At 39.0% G+C, this 17,522-nt stretch overlaps 1 protein-coding gene and 1 long non-coding RNA gene across 4 annotated transcripts in view; one reads left to right on the top strand and one right to left on the bottom strand.

Moving 5' to 3' along the window:
- Positions 1 to 16,967, top strand: part of LOC310883418 — a 245,831-nt gene extending 228,864 nt beyond the window's left edge. For both annotated transcript variants that reach the window (XR_014573522.1, XR_014573523.1), the window contains one exon: positions 134 to 16,967. This is a non-coding gene — a long non-coding RNA (uncharacterized lncRNA). The remainder of the gene's footprint in view (positions 1 to 133) is intronic.
- Positions 1 to 17,522, bottom strand: part of ADGRD1 (adhesion G protein-coupled receptor D1) — a 157,650-nt gene that overhangs the window by 10,321 nt on the left and 129,807 nt on the right. The window lies entirely within an intron of this gene.

The raw sequence follows: 17,522 nt of genomic DNA, 5'->3' as shown, positions 1-17,522 counted from the left end.
AAATGAAAGAATACAATAAAGCCTGAGCTCTCTTATTTAATTACAATATGCATTTAAGAAGATACAATTTTAAATCAGCCAAGTGATAGAGGCTTATTTTCATGAATCAAGGATGTTTTGTTTTTCTCTGTAGAGATTAAAGTTCATCACCTCGACTGTAACATAAGAGATGTGCTAAGAGATCTGCCAGCAGACCGCCTCTTGCAACAAGCATGGAGCAGAAAGACAACTATAACCTACAGAGCCCTCGTGCCTTCAGGAAAATGCATCTTCGGAGCAGACAGAGGGGACGGTACATGAACACCCAGAGGATGGATCAGGTAGTTTCAGACTCCATGATGGTCTAGAAGTCGCCTCTAACCCGATACAGCAGGTGATTGGTATGCCCAACACAGCTACACTTGTAAACACTTTTCATTACAAACGCCCTTTTTTTTTTTTTTTCTCTTTGATTCCCACATTGTCAATTTTTATAAAACTTGCAGTTTGAAATATAATCTTCCCTAGCTGGTTTGTTGCCAGAAATGCCAGAAATAAGTTTTCATTATTTCTTTTTGAGTCTTAGCATAAAAAGCTTCATCAGTAACTTGTAGTGTGTGGGAGAATTGAGTTACGTGCTAAGCTGCAATGTTCTTAAAATCGCTCTTATACTTTGGATTTTCAGTAACTTTGAACATCACGAATGTCTTGGTTTTTTTTTGTTTTTTTTTCTTTTTTTTTTAATACAGGTAAAGATAAAGACTGCTCACTTGCTCACTTTTAAGCACAGGTTTCACCACTTGTTCAGCAAAAATACATAGCTAAAAATGAAAACAAAATACAGATGTGTGGGATTTTTCATGCACATGTATGCATGTTTCATAACCACCCATTTACACAAACAGTCATTTGAGGGTGAAATTCTTTTAAGACTATCTAATGGTCAGTTCTGCCTGTGTGTCACTTAGATCTCATTGTCTTTTTAAAATTACCTTAATTATTTGCTTGCTTTGAAATTCATCCTATGTATGAAATTATTAGTTCAAGGTGTTTGTTACCTTTTCTCACCAAGCAAAGGAGTCAGCTCTATTGTTCCTGGTCCTCTTTTATTTTCTTCCATTTACCCCACCCCTCCCCATCGTTATTTCGTCTTTGAACTTCAAAAAAGAAAAATACTAAATGTAAAATGCTGTGTCAGAACACCATTAAGGCTACAAGGTTAAAAATCACTGAAAAAAATCTAAGAAATACAAAAGTTAATGTTCCGCTAGGCACATTAATTCCACCACACTGCACATACTTTTTTTTTTTATTCCCATTTTTCTTTGCTACATGAATATTTTAGTAGATTAGTTCTAGTACACTAAGATATAGAGTGTAATCAAATGCATGTTGTGTTTGGAGAAGGAATACTGCATGACTTAAACTGTGTAATGTTAAAAAAAAAAAAAAGTCACTCCCATCATTTGAGCTTTACGCTGTCTACAAAACTGGTGGCGTGAAGAGACCACACTTTGGGCAGAGGCAGATCTTTGCGGATATTGGGGTCTAATCCAAACAAGGCTTCACAAACCTTGCTAAAACCTTTCTTTGTCCTTGTGCCCTAAATGTGTTGGAAAGCACAAGGGCCATTGCCTTATAAAAGAACCCTTGAAATTTGTCCTGCATGCCCCTTCCCCTCCTTTGGTCTTTGAAATCAGAAACATAATAGCAGCCTATTTTTCACACATCCTTTTAAAAGCTCAGATAATGTTGCTCTTCTGCAGTCTAATAGCATTAAGTTTTGTAAGGTTTTTGTGTCTCTGCATCTGTGTACACTGGCTGATCAGCCCTGGGATTAATTAATTAAGAACAAAGCAAAAGCTTTTTTTTTTTTTTTTTTATCCTTTCTATTGTTTCCTTTTGCCAGTATATTTTTTAAGGTATGTACTTGTTATTACTTTATAATATAGAAAACTTCTGTAAAATACAAAAACTATTTTAAGTCTGATTAAATTTTTATATCCGGTGCGTATGGTATAGCCCCTGGGATATTCCTGGCTGTACACAGCCTATCTGTCAAGTCAGGCTACTCTTAGCGATATTTCTCACTCTGCCCAGTACTAACAATCTCTGCAGCTGCACTGCAGAGCCTTCTGAAGTGCTGCACACCAAGAACCACTTTGGTGTGACTTGGTTGCATTCTGATTCACACAGCTGTTTGTTGCAAAAAGAAAGCAGCAATGAATTGGTACTGCCCAGTGCCTGTCCTGCCATCACATGTCCAGAGGCTGCTCTGCAGGCGTTGCTGTAAGCTCGTACATTGTCCCACTCACCTGAGCACTTGTGCATGAACGCAGCTGTGTGGGAGAGCATGATGGAGTCCTATGAAAGTCCTCAGAATTTTTTTTCTGGTACACTTCTTACAAAAGCAGCGTACACTTTCTCCATTAATTGCTAATACTGTGTAGGCATGGCCAGTAAAAAGCTCATTCTTCAGGACCTTTGTCAAACTGTCATTTAGCATGCACTCACCCTTTAAATTGCCCAATGGAAAAAAAGAAAATACATTTTTCTTCCTTTTTCTTGTTCTTACAGTTTAATTCTAATTCCTGAGAAGTAAACCTTGCTCACCAGAGACCTTCCACTCCAAATTTCTTCATTTGGCTTTTGCTTGATTGCTTTAGTTTTAGCATTTCTTTCAGTACAGGATTTTGGTATTTTCTGTCTTTCTCAGTAAGAGATGGACTGTCACCCGGTGGTTTATACCAGCTGAAGTCCTGAGCTCTGCATTAATCAATTATTGGACAGAAGGAAGTTTTCTGAGTTGGATAATTGTTGTAGCTATATTGCAGCCATGGTGTGTAAGAAGTGTAGGTTTCAGCACCTCTGAGACATACTTTCTTCACTAACATCACATAAAATCGTTGCACTGTTAGTAAAGTTTCTATGAACATTTTTCTAAGAGCAGAGGTGGCCTTATAGTTTTATTGTATTTGCAATTGGTTTGAAACAGCTCTGCTCAATTGAGATGACTCCCTTCCCCTTATTTAATCTCTGCCCTTTTCTGTTATTGCCCTGAGCACACTGTCGATATCTTACACCAATGCAGAATGACTACACTGACAGCTACAAGAAAGAAATTTCACTGCTTGCAGAAAGAAAACTTTATTACTCCTGTGAAGGGGACCCCTAATTCACAAATCAATTTTATTGGGCATATATGAAGAACTAATCCTTTTAAGACTTCTGACATCCACTTTTCAGTGATGATGCCTGCTGAACTAAGAATTAAATTCAGACCCATAAGCCAAGATTATATAATAGTTGGAGGAAACACTGTCTATAAAAGCAAAAATCCTTCACAACAATTCATCAAAATTGTTGCCCTGACAAATAGGCCTTTTAACTGAAATTCTCTCTTGTTTCTTAAACTCTTCACTAGCCACTGTCAGCAATATCCTTTATACTTTATATAAAAAAAGTAAGTCCAAAAGCCTATAACTAACATTTCAGACAAACACCGTGAAAAGTTAAATTTAGCCTCAGTTTCCCATTTGTTACCTGTAATGCTCACTAAGCTCTGACCTGACAGCTGGAGAGCTGCTGGGAGACCACGTACAGCAATTCTGGCTGTGAACAGAAATGTTTCTAACTCAGTTCAGCAGCATTTCCAGCACACACCTTGCCTACCTCTTCTGCCCAGCACTCAGGCTCCATGCCCATGGGTGTGGGCACGCCATGCAGGAGCCTTGTGTGCCATTACTCCCTGGGTGTTACCTGGCTCTCCAAGGAACAAAACCCATCTTAAGCAAGTTAGGTGATGACTTGCCACCAACCTCAGACAGACAAATGGAAGAATACTGATAACAACTCAATTTTTTGAGCGAACTAAGCAGTGAACATCAAAGAAAACATTTAGACCAGCCTTGGGCCTGACCCAAAGCCTACTGATGCCATTTGGAGCCTACAGGGTCAAGCTTCCTGTTAGTCTTAAATAAAAAAACAACAAAGTGGGTGACAACGGCACTGGGGGTGGTGTGGGAAGTGCAGCAGGGAGGCCAAAGCACAGGCCTGGGAGTTGAAATCCCACAGGTCCCCTCCTCACTTACCAACCAATTTGCTCTGCATAATGCGTATGAGTGATGTCAAGAGCAGGTGGGTTTTGTTGTTGCTGTTTTTGTAGTTTTTTTGTTTGTTTTCTTGTAGTTTTTGTTCATTTGTTTTGAACAAAATTAATCTCTGAGCTCTGCTAGACCTCTCAATCTGATGGGTAGAGCTGTGCTCTCAGACAGGGCAGACACGGATTTTAGTTCTGTGCTCCTGCAAATACACATGCACCTTTTTCTCCTACATTTTGTTTTGGCTGTACAGACAACAAGGCTGATTGCACAAGGAATGTTTTCTAATTAGCACAAACAGACTCTAGCCTAATTGCAGATGATTTCTAGGAACTACTATAATAAATTAAAAAAAAAAAAAGTCACTGGTAAGTGCAGATGTGCAGACAGAAAATGAGTCCTTTAAATTGCCATTTCCTATCGGTAAAGTGGAGGCGATGATACTTGCCCTTTCGAAGCAATGTTGTGAAGATGAAGAAGAACATTTACAGACACTGCAGACCATTAATTTCTGGTGGGTGCTATTTATAAGCCAGGGAAGATGCTATCAAAAAAAAAAAAAAATCTAGGCTGTAACAGCAACTAAATCCAGATTGAACTTTATCACGTGAGCGAGAAGGGGGAGAGAATTCCTCCTTTTCTGTTATGTGTCACGTCCAACATCCAGGCCTCTCACCACAGACCCTCAGAAGAAGGCAGGTGCTGCTAAAGCAGGGGCATTTCTCCTAAGTCTTCCCAAAAGCTAAAGCTGCCTTAGCATCCTGTACATCTGATAAATAAGAAAGGCTCCTCCTTCTGAATTCCCAGCCTATAACCTTGGACTCGATATAGGATTTAAGGCAATCTTGGTCTCCTTGCTCAGTCAGCAGCAGTTGTGGAGGGAGCACTGGCCCTCTCCTACGCGCTGTCCTGCAGCCTTTCCCGAGACCCATTGTCTTTTTCTCACTGTGGCTGTCAGTGGTTGGAGGAGTTGTCCTTGCAGCTAGGTACGAGCCCTCTCCTTCAAACAGATAGAGAGGGTTAAGCTCTGACCTTTTGTGGGACAGGTGGGATGAGGCCCTGTTCACTGGCTAGGCCAGTCAATAGAGCATTTGTCCAGAAAATAGGAGGTCTGGGCTCAGATTGCTCTCCTGCCCTTCCCATTTTTTCCAGAAGAACATTTTGACTCCCTGCTTGATGTTCATTCTCTCCTATTGAACCTGTTCTGCTTGTATTGAATAATTAAATATTCACTGGGTCAGAGAGATTAGTTGTGAGGCACTCACCCGAGAGAGAAGAGTCCTACATAATCCTTGCTTTATTAATATTTCCTATTTTATATTAAATATTCAGTGAAGCAGGGACTGAAATTCAAGTCTCCCTTCAAAGCCTCATCAAGCCTGACAAAAATAGAGGCATGACCAGAAATGGAGGTACCACAGGAATTTCAATGCCGAGAAGGCAATCCCAGGGGCTGGGAGCATTGACTTTTGACTTCAGCCCCTAACTAAGGATTTAGAAATCCATGCCTTCCTAAGGCCTCCCACAGATCAAATCCCACATCATCTCCATCACATCATGATCTTAAAATTGGAAAAGACAAATAATACTTCCCAAAGAAAGTCACAAGCACGTAACTAAAACACGTCCTTCTCCTTGTCTTTAACTCAAGCCATTGAAGGAATATGGAAAATTAAAACGTAATGTCAATGCAAGCTGGATCTTCATGGATGAGGGTTTCCCCAGGAGAACTGTACTTGCAGAGGGATTTTTCCAATCTGTCAAAAATCCCTTTCTTCAATATTTTTTGACACTAACTCCCTCGTTGTGCTGCTGCTGAGACAGCATTCTCTGCTTCTTGATCCCAGGAGCAAGGCTAAAGCTAATTTTCCAATGAACTTTGCCATTGAGTCATCAAAGAAAATAGTAAGTGCTTATTCTCAAAGCAGAAGAGCGTTCCACATCCAGCCAAGGAGTATTTAGAATTTATTCTGGGACAGGAGATAAAGATACTACCTGCACTGTGAGTCTTTGCGCCATGGGATACCCAGTAGTACGTGTATTCATTCCCAAGAGACACCCAAAAGCTCCTCTGTTCTTGGTGCAGACACTCGTTTTTTAAAAGGTGACTGGGAGTTGTGGCTAGTGAGTCTTGTTGCTTTAATCACCAAAACTCTGCATTTGTGTCTGTCTGTGGTGCCCTTCATGTTCTGCTTCTATTGAAGCGTCACTTGAACCTCAGGAAGAGCCCCAGTGTAACTGAGGATATATTTTCTCTTTTCCCCATAATAATCTCTAAAATAACGAGCAGAATAAATATTTGCAGTTAGATGATTGTTTAAGATCTGCTAAGTACCATCACCTGCTAGCAATTATACAATTCTTTCGCATACAAGCATTTACAATAAATTGGCCATCAATGGTCCTTTTTTCTTTTTTAACTAAATAAAGTAAGGGGCTGTTTATTCCAGTCATATGTTAATTTTTTTGGGGGAAAAAAAAAAAAAAAAGTCCGCTGAAAAAGCTTTTTGTGAGACTCCAATACTCAGTGACAGGAGAAAAAAGCTCCCAGCAGATGGTATTGATGGCCATGGCCAGAAGACAAAATAATCAAATTCTCAGAAACCCATGTGGAAAATGACAGCAATTTAAAACAAAAAGGAAAAGAGCAGGTCCTGACCCTTACAATTGTCTAGATTTATTAATTTCTTGAACACAAACTATTCATTTCTGTAGCTCTTACAGTGTTTGGTTCTTTCTTGAAAGCTGATTCTGGAATTACTTTGAAGAAAGCAAGAGAGAACAAAAAGAAAATATTACATGCTTTCACTTTAAGGGTTCTTTAATAATCACAAAAGCAGATTGACTGGGGTGTCTGGAAGTACTACTTTGTTGTTTTAAAAAGAAAGCAAATTGTAATTTTTTAATGGCCCAGGCCTTTTTTATATTGCATGTCATCATTAAGGGAGGGTTTGTTTCCAGAAGTAAAATAGCGCTCTTATGTTTTCAGCTTGCACCTTACAGAGCAAGCACTCAGGAAAAGAGCAGCATTTTGTCCCGCAACCAGAAAACAAAAACTATGCAGGAGGATTTGTTTATAGCACATACAGTTAGCAACGAGCTAGTCCTGGGCTGAAAAGGGCTATGGAATTATTTGGTGGTAGAACAGACGAACAACAGATATCAAATAATTAATTGACAAAATATGACCATAAAGTTCGTTATAGGAGCATCATATTAATAGGATAATCCGACCTTGGCTGCTCTGGAGGTTCTGCATATGGGAAAACAGATGTTCCTTCAGATACTCCCCTTTCTCTAATGTGGACCTAGTGCCTAGCTCTGCATTGGACTCAGCCCAGGAGAAGGAATTTGTTACGACAGCTTATTCCCAGAAAACTCATTACCTGTCTCTTCCAAGGACAAGGCAATGGAAATGTCCCAAAGGGCTAGATCCTGCCTGTGGGTGCCAGATGGACTGGGCTACATGTCATCTACTCTTTTCTCCAACATTTGCACCTAATAATTTCTTTCACTGCAGTCTCCATTGTCTTAGCCATTTTCAAAGCTCCCAGTGCAGGACTTCTTCCATCTCATGACAGCTTTCTGTATAGCCCGTCCCTGGGTATTCCCAGCATGAGGAACTACATTAGCCCAATGCTAACTATTTTTAATTGGCTAAATCTCCACAAGTCATCTTGAAACAATATACTGAAATTAGTCTTATTGCGCGATTCACAACCATCTGAATCTTTTTTATAGTCCTTATATCATGCAGCGCAAATCTTTGTTTTCCCGGCAGTAAACCGAGATGACAGACCCAGTGCTAATAAAGAGGGATTGTCAAATTACAGAAGTTATGAAAAGAACCTCATAGCGTTCAACTTTCCTTATATAACAGAGATTTGATGGAACTATTCATATGACTGGAATACTGATGTGAAAGGGCACGGTTTGTTCAGAAGGGACACGCAGGGAAAAAGAAAGAGTGTATCAAAAATGTAGATCTGCTCAGAGAGCCAGAAAATATAGGCAGACAGACCTTTCAAAAATCTCTGTGTAAAAATAAAGGGAAAAGAAATGGGAATAGTATGGCAGCATAACATCTATTTTGGCTTGCCAAACCCTGGGGATAACGCAGATGAGGCCTTTTTTTCCTAAACAGTTCAAGAGTTGTCTAAAGCATAAAATTAGGTGTTAGCATGGAGCTAGCTTGATTTAATTAATGATATTGTTAATGAAATGCAAAGTTTATAAAACCGTTTTGTTTTGTTTTACTTTGGTAAAACTGCAGGCAGTGATGTAATCCCATTGCAGTTGTTTTTCTTTTTGCTCTGCAGTGTCAAACCAGCAACACTATATGTTAAAAATATAGATTGCCCCCTATTTTGTGCTCGGTACTGGTGATGCCTGAGCTGGAACATCGTACTTTGGTCTGGATATCATTCTTCAAGAAAAGTGTGATCTTTCTGGAAAGACTCTGGAAGCAAGCAACAAAAATGATCGGTAGGCTAGAAAGCTTTGCCTGCCAAAAGTGTCCTAAAAAGGGGCTCAGGTTTTGAAGTTTGCTTCAGCAGGGAGAGAAACCGTTGCCAGCACCCACTGGAGAAGGACAGACTCCGATTTGTCCTTTCTTTAACTGCCTGTGTAGAAATGTCAAGCTTCTTAAGAGAAGCTAATAGGGAAAAACTTCTGAACCAGCTACACCCTGAAGAGACTCAACTTTCTATCACTGGAGGCTTTTTACCAATATAAGCAATTGTGTTTTACACACTACTCAAAGTGGTGAGAAGCAATTACACAGCCAGTTACCGCTTTTCAGCTGACAAGTGGCAACAAACCTCACAGCTTGGTAGTTTTGTGTACCTGTGAATGCCCAAAGAAAGCTGCCTCACGGACACGAGCTTATTGGAAATCTGTAGATTTGGTGAATATTTCTGGCTCTTAGCTTGAAGTCAGTGGGGCTTCATTTAGGATGACAGAGTAACAATCACATCAGCCCATACACAGGATTTCTGTAGAATAATAACATTCATCCCCCTGAGGATCTGAACTCTGAAAATGATCTCTTGACCTAAATGGCATCAGTGACCCTTAATTATGCAATGATATCAACAGAAAGATCATTCTTCCATTTCCATGGTAACGGTACCAGCGAGCAGCAAAGCTGTCAAGGTCAGGCATATAAACTGAGAAAGAAAAGTAATTTTCTGTGTAATGGTTCATACGAGCTTTAACTGCAGTACTGGCAAATAAATAGCCATATACTTGCTTGATCGTCTGTCTCAAATGTACATAAGGGGGAAAAAAGAATTGCCGGCATACAACCACGATTGTGCTGCCTTGCTGCCTTGTTTCTGAAAACTGCTTGCTAGTGACTGTTGCTTCGGAGGATAACACAAAATGCAGAAAAGCATTCAGCTGTGCAATGCTGTAATGTGAGGAACTCAATTTCTTATTAAATTGGTTTTAAAGAAACTAGGTAACATATGGCTTTTATCATGTTTATCAAAGTTAATGTCATAGCTGATGCTGTATTACTTACAAAAAAAAAGCCCAGGAAGAGGTCAGAAAAATTCCTACAAAATATTTTCTAGTTTGTTGAAATCAAAATGTTTTACTAACGGGCTGGATTCACACCTCCTCCAAAGACCTACGGGCAAATGGAAAAGCTAGAAAACTCTGCGTACTTCCATATTAGCATTCAGGCTGTCTTGTGCCACCCATTTGAGGTATTTTGCAGAAGGTTTCAAGGCTGATGGCCAGCTGGCCCATGGTCCCCGTGGAAGCAGACAGCCATGGGGACCTGCCCCAATGCCAGTGCTTGTGTCTGAGGCTCTCTTGGCTTTTGGGAACTGTCTCAAGCTTTAGTAAGAAGCTGCAGTATTGAGTACGGTTGTGATCACATATACATTATGAAATTGAAAAGTAGACTCTGTGCTTTTTTTTTTTTCCCTTTTTTTTTTTCTAATTTCTGAGCTTTTTAGTCTGTTGATGATTTGTGATTTGCCAATTCTCTTGGTCTGTGCAGGGGGCTCAGACAACAGCTAACGACAAGCTCTTTTATGGTGCTCCATATGTATTTATGTCTGCCTATTGCTGCTTATTTTTTTGAACAAATAATCTGACGATTGCTATCTCTAGTCATATGAGAACAGCCAAGGCCTCATTGTTCTATTACCATATTCTGATGTTCCTTAGTTTTTTAATATCTTTATTAAAATTATGCAACTAACTTGGGAGTTCTGCTGGAGAAGGTACGTTAGACTCATGGGATAATAAGCACTATAAAATTAAAGAACATGGTTCTTCATGAGGCGATTACCTTTGACAATCTGGGAAATCACTATTCCTGATGTACTCATGCTTTCAATTATCATCTGACTTAAATACCTTTTTGATTATTTCTAATATTGTTCCAATTGAAAGGTGTGTATTTTTTTAATTCAGTTTCTTCCACTTAAATGTACATTCCTGCCTCACATCTTTTACAAGAGAAAAGAATTGGGTATAATTCCAATATCTATTTCCAAAACACCTGTAACGTATCTGTGGTTAATGGAATTTTATTACTTACCTAAGGACAGTATCTTAAAATTTGAAAAGACTTCTGATTCTAAAATAAGACCTTTTCTTTATTGGATTTACCCATATTTTTCATTTATTTTATTTACTTTGTGAGAGCATTGTCGGGAAAATATGTAAATCACACTTAGCTAAGACCTGTGTCAGACTGGGTAGTGATTTACATGGTTGCCTAGAGCTCTGCACAAGGTGCATGTTTAAATAAGCGTTTACTTTATGCGATGGTATAACTATAATATTTGTCTTATTATTCTGCATAAAGCTGACACAGAATTCTAGGATTATAAATTGGACCAAGGATGTAAATGCAGAAATTCAAGAAAACTCTTGCAGTTATTGCTATTCATGGTGAACTGTACCATTTCATGATGAACAACCAGCATTTAATTGTTACTCTGGTACCAGTCATAATGCAATGACTCATGCAACACCATCCTCCTGCTACTGTTACTTTCATGGCTTAAAATCAGATGTTAAAGGACTGAAATCTAAAAGCAATTAGGGCATTTTTAAAACAAAACAAACAAACAAAAAAGTGCATTCCAAAGCTCTTTTTCACTGATGATTTTCAAAAGGTAACATTTTCTGTTATTGCAAATCTAACAGGCATCAGGGTCCAAATCCATAGCAGTACAAAGAGGAGTTAAACACCACTGAAGTCCTTAGACTCATCATATCTCTTCAGAGACGTGACTTACAAAGCTGACAGAGCACGGGAAAAAAGACAGAAAGACGAAGAGAACAAATAAAAGAGAGAGAAAAAATTAAATAAATAAGCAATCTGTAACTAAGGTCACACAGCAAGTCACCAAGAGGCTTGTGCCTTAGCATACAAGGAAGTGCCCTGCAAACTATTCTGCTTGTAAATAGCAATGCTCTGGAGGGGAAAAAAAAAAAAAAAAAGAGCATTTAAAAATGAACAGCTGTTCAAGTAGGCTCCTGGAGCATGTTTATAGATATCAGTGTTTCCAGAAAATTCATTCATGCAAAGCAGTTACAATAGTTTAGTAATGACTGATATGCCAGAAAGATTCTTTTAACTACAATAATGGCAGTTTCCATCAAGAAAATTGAGTTTCTAAACCTGGGAAGGAATTTGCACTGGTGCATTAGGTCCTTTGAAAGCAGCAAGCGATTTACAAATGAGACGATTGGCTAGCCACTGATCCTTTCCATCGGATGAAAAAAATCTGTAAAAGCATCAGAAGATTTGCCAGTAAGGCAGCACGAGCATCTTCAGTTAAAGAAAAATAAAGCACACACTCGATGCTACCAGCTGAACATGTACAGAATTTAAGGTAAAGCTATGAGTAAGTCAAATGTTAAGGTAAAGTAATGTGTTATTCTTCAGACATTTTGGGGGAAACAGAACAAATCCAAAACAGCTGCATTGTTCCCATATGCCACAGTATCATATCACTAGCAGCATCTTTGACCCAACTCCCGTGTATGCTGGCACCGTGTACACTGCAAAGACTCATCAGGAACAACGCAACCTTAGGCATGGGGCCAGCCCAAAGTTATGTTCTCATTAAATGCCGTATAAATCCCAAGTTGACTTAAGGAGGCGCCATCTTGATGAAGTGTAGCCTCAAGCTCCTCCAGAGAACAGCTTTCACCTAGAGCAACTGCTTTTAACATCTACCAGGGACTGATAGGGTGGGATCAGGGGATTTATTCAGTCATGGATCAATAAGCACAACACAGTTTTCTAGATACTGAAGATGAGAAATAGCTGACCAATGTCCTGGTATGACACTTTCCTTCATACCCTTCCCTTCCATTACTGATTCTGTTGTGCTCAGAGCTAAGTTTCATCACAGGGATTTAATAACTAAGTTTTAATAAACCTCATTCTATCCTGACATTCAGCTATGAAAACAAACATGCCTAAGCATCCGCAATGAAAAGTCTTATATCTTTATACTCAGAAAATCCAGTACCTCTTAAATATCAAGTTTTCCTAGTATCCTTTGTACCTAGAGGAGTACATTATGGACCCCGTTATATAAAACAATTTACACAGCCTCCAAGACTCATTTGTCTTTCACTCAACTACTTTTAGATCCAGTGAGTTGAAAGTATAAAACTGGGGAAAAAAATCAGAAAGAAATATGTGCTAGTTGTCCCAAAAATGAAAGTCGCCCAACGGATTATAGTAGAGATTTCTTACAGTGTCTCAAGACACATGAGGCAGGGTAGAGCCATAGCTGCTATTTATCTTTCGCTGATGTTGTTGTGCCACGTGTGTTATCCACAAGGAGTTTAGACTAGAAATGCCCAAACCAACCCCCTTTTCAATCAATGTGCATAGGCATCCCCACCACCTTCATCCCAAAAACCTTTAAAGCAGTTTCAGAGAGAGCAAATAGAATTAGTTGTTTGATACTTCCTGAAATTGTGTTAGTGTTGGGCACTTCAGAAATCCCAACCTTATACAGAGAAACCTAGTGCTAACACTCCCCTGCCAGGGGTTTGGCGGTACAAACATTAGGGACAGCGATGGTGTGAATTTTACCATTTTTGTAACTGTTAACATTGTATCTTTACTACCCTTCCTAATACAGAAAGAAAGGAGCACACAAGGATCAGAACTGCTTGCTGCTTTGGAGCCCACAATCAGCAGGCCCCACTCACCCTTGCGCAGTAAATCCTTTTTAAGGAGAAAAGACAGAAGGAAACCAATTCCCACAAAGGATAATCTTGGCTCAGAAGAAGACAACCAAGAAAAAATAAGCTGTGAAAGGACTCACAATATCATCTTTTCCAGCTCGGCCACAAGACAGGATCATTTGTCACTCCTGGCACTAGGCTTAGCCATGACAGACATTTGCGCAACCACTTCTGAAAGCCATTCAAAGACACGAACAGCAGCTCCAGGTGATCAACTCAGAGTAGCTTTGCTACTCTGCTCCCATTATTGGAAGCTAAAAGATGCTTAATTTTTTCATCAGCTTAAGATTCTCTCTATTCGTCCCTTTTACTGTGCTCTTGGAGAACAGCCTCCCCTCTGCAGCGATGTTTTATGTACTTCTAAGCTTTCACCACCCCTCCTGAAATGTGCCTGAAATGCACCTGAGCTATCACACGGCCAGGAGCTTCTCTCCAGTGCCCTGATTCTTAGCATCTGCGGTAAAACAAGCACTACCATTACTGTCATTATGGTTACAAAAAGGTTAGCACTTCCTCGTTAATACTTTCATTGCCAGCATTCAAACCCATGTATTTTCAGTCTGAAACTCGGAATCTAATAAGGAGATACCCAAATGGCATTTGTATTTGTCATATTCAATGAGCCAAAAATTTAATTTTATTGAGGACATTATCATTGGCAGTAGTACTTCAGCTCTCTAATTGTCATTGCTTAATACTTTCCTTTTAATTATTTCCTTTATTGCCAGTCCCCCTCCTCCTTCCAAGAGCTTCCATGAGGTACATCACTCACGCTATTTGAAGCCCTATTCAATGAACAGGATTTCTTACACAGTTAGAAGCTGTCAAGAAAAAGAATTGCTGAAGGCAGATTTGACTTGCCAGGCTGCTCTTTCTAACTGATGGCTCTCCTTCAGCAAATGGGAAAAGCTCGTTTCTCTTTCAACAGAGCACACAGAAGCAGGGGCTCCATGTCTCTGAGGGCTGCGGCTGCAGCATCTGCCAGCAAGGCACAGAACAGATTTTCTAGTGCTACGGATCTTGAATCCCTGTGGACTTTCAGAAGGGTTTGACTGCAGATTGTAACTTGTTCCTAACCCTTGAAGGCAGGTGGGGAGAGAAAAAGGAATTCGCTAATGGTATCGCAAAGGGGTGGAATTTAGTCACATAGGGAGGTTATGGTAGGAGACCTCTCAGGAGAGCTTCAAGTAAGTGTCGTGATTGACAAGTGCATCCTGTGAAAATGAACAGCTGGAAATAATTCTCAGAAAAAGAAGTCTTTGCACTGCAAATGACATGAAACAGGCCCTGAATCACAAGAACAAAATGCAATACACAGTACCTTGCAGAATAAAGGCTTATGTTAAAAGCACCGAAGTTAGCAGCTCTAACTTGGAGGAGTGCTATCCGAGACAAAAGGTGACTGGGCTGAAAGGCAGGCACTATGTTTATAAACAAAGTAAAATACTGATTTGGAGTCATGGCATGGAATGGATCATTGATTAAATGGATGAGCAATTTGCCACTGTGCATTTGGTGTGCTGCTGGAATATAATAGATGGCTTTGCAAAGTGCTTTGGAACGGTCAATTACACATTTAAACCATACAGATGTCTGCAGCGTCATGAGCTGTTGGAAGACAGCCCTCATGTATTTGTATCTGTCAAAGGGAAAATCTTTCAGTACAACTTTTTTTTCCCCTCCCCCAAATTACCAAAGGAAGTAACAGACTTGCATTAAACCCATGTACCCAGATTTCAGTTTCATCCAGAGTGGTTTAAGTTACATTCAAAAATGCAGTATGAGCTAACACAACGTACATGACTTGCTTGCCCTGTTGAGCTTTTCTTGACGCCCTGTGTTGCTCTCATGCACCATAGCTACTGTCATTTGTTCCATTTTTCAGTCATTAATTTAACTAAACAGAGGAAGTGTTATTCCTTCCCTCGACAGAGAATTCAGAGACTGTTTCATTATTTTACTGAGTGAGGATCAGGCTTTGAGGGATGAGGGAAATGAGTAAAATGAAAGAAAGAATAGGGTAAAAAGCTAAGAAATATTTCTAATTATGTTGTAATTGCTTTCTCTGTGGGGATTATGATAGCTATCACTTCTGGTTCACTGCCTTCTGAAGTGTACACTTTATAAAAATGATACAGATTTTTCCAACTCATTGGGCCATTTCAGAGCAAGCAGTGAGAAAGTATTGAGTAAGACTTGGAGTTAGAAATTTATTCAAGAAAAAGTTAATGAAATTCTGTCTCTTCTGGACAATACAGTGCAAAAGTGAACTAGCTGCGAAAGCACAGTGATATGGTTAAGCATGATATCTTCGATCCTAGACTAAAATGGCTATTACTGCCACAGAGACGTGCTTTGCATTCTTCTGCTGTTACAGTTTCTAATAATCTTACTGTAAATCTAAGGTCTATGAAAATTGTATTATACTTTAACCCTTGTAATTCAGTAGCCAGGTAACTCAGGTAATCAAAAAACCTACTTGTGATAGACTTAACCAAGGAAGAGTTTTCTCTTGGGTAATAAAATATGCACTTATTTAAAACGCTGTCACATAAGACATCTTTTCTCACTGTAACAGAGAAGTAACTTCCCAAGTAAACACAAAAATGAGGCTTTGAAGGGGTAGAGCAGCAAGACAAAAGCTATTTAGTTGTTAGCCAGAGTAAATGAGTGCACTAAGAGAGGAATTAAAATTTTAAATGCAGCGGGAATAAGTTAAAAAAAAAAAAGAGTTCAAATGGTCCATAACTCAAAAAAGTAATCATGTGTCTCTTCAAGCACGTGAGCAATTCCATTAAACTAATCTGCTTTAATTGCATTAAGCTCAGAAAAGCTACTCATATGTTTAAACTCAAACATAAGATTAATTATTTCCTTAAATGGAAGTCAAGAAGCCCAGTCAAGAAGAATGGATAGTGCAAACAAATGTGTATATGAATTTTAATTTTTCAAGATTCAGCATTCATTTCAAGATTCAGCATTCTATAAAGTAAAACATTCAAATTAGCTTTTCGGTGGAAAATGTGCTCCCTGGATGCAAAAAAATCTCAGAAAGCTGCATCTGAATTAGTAGATGAAATTATTTTGCTGAGAGTCTATAGCTAATCAGCTAAGAAAATGTACAAATATAATCAATCGATCACAACTAAGTGAAACAGCTCATATTCTATACATTTGTGTTCAATATGCTTCAGAAAACAGTGTAAAAAGCATGTTCTTAAGTCAATTCAAAAAAGAAACAGGAGCTCGTCATAATTCCTTGCTCATCTCTTACCAGCAAACTATTCTTGCAGAGTTGAAGTTTCAGATGCTCAAAAAGTGACCATTCACACACACACAAATCCTACAACAACGAACTATTTACTGTCCAAACTGTCACAGGAGTCTATTAGGCATTAATTAGCATCTGATTGTATACTGGTTAATTAATGAAATTGTTTTTTCCTTAATTTTTTTTAATGTATGTATCATAAACTTAACTCTTTTATGTTTTTTTTGTTTGTTTGTTTGTTTGTTTTTCTTCAATTTACCCTATATTCTATATTGGGGATATTGGGGGTATTATTATTTTCTTTAAAAAATAAATAACAACAAAAAAAGGCATGTCCACACCTGTCTATATCTCTGAAACTAAAACAAAATGGTCAGGAAGATGCTGTCTGATAACTTCATTACAAGAAGCAACATCTGAAGCTGAAAAGGTCAACCAGTCCATAATGTATTGCACTTTATTCTGGGCAGAATGTAAATTGGGCAGATGATGAATTAATTAATTTTATGATAAAAAAGAAATGTTGTTAACACCTTCCTGTTCTGTTTTGGCTTTTAAGCACAAAGTTTGGTGGACACTGCCTTCAGAGCTGAGCACCAGCTCACCCTGGTGCATGTTCTGTAGCCACATTTGAGTCAGCATTTGAGAGGACCTGTTGCCATATGGAAAATCAGGAACAATTACTCTAAATAATTACATCAGTTTATTGCTGTCTGTTGCCAAGAGAAACAAGCCCTTGTTGGTAATATCCACTGGCGTTGCCAAGTAACTTAATCTTTAGGGAAACCAAATACGCTCCAGCACTAGCACTTCTCTAACAATAAATATCCTTTCTAACTGATATCATCATGGCTCATAACTGCATCTTTATTCTGACAATTTGCTAAGGTAATCTCTGCTCGGTTTGGGGCTGACAGCCTCAGAGGTGTGAGTTA

The sequence above is a fragment of the Anser anser genome (genome assembly GCF_964211835.1).
Source record: "Anser anser genome assembly, chromosome: 18".
In the NCBI taxonomy this organism is placed as follows: Eukaryota; Metazoa; Chordata; class Aves; order Anseriformes; family Anatidae; genus Anser; species Anser anser.
The sequence above is the reverse complement of the archived record's forward strand: the minus strand, read 5'-3'. Positions and strand labels throughout refer to the sequence as shown.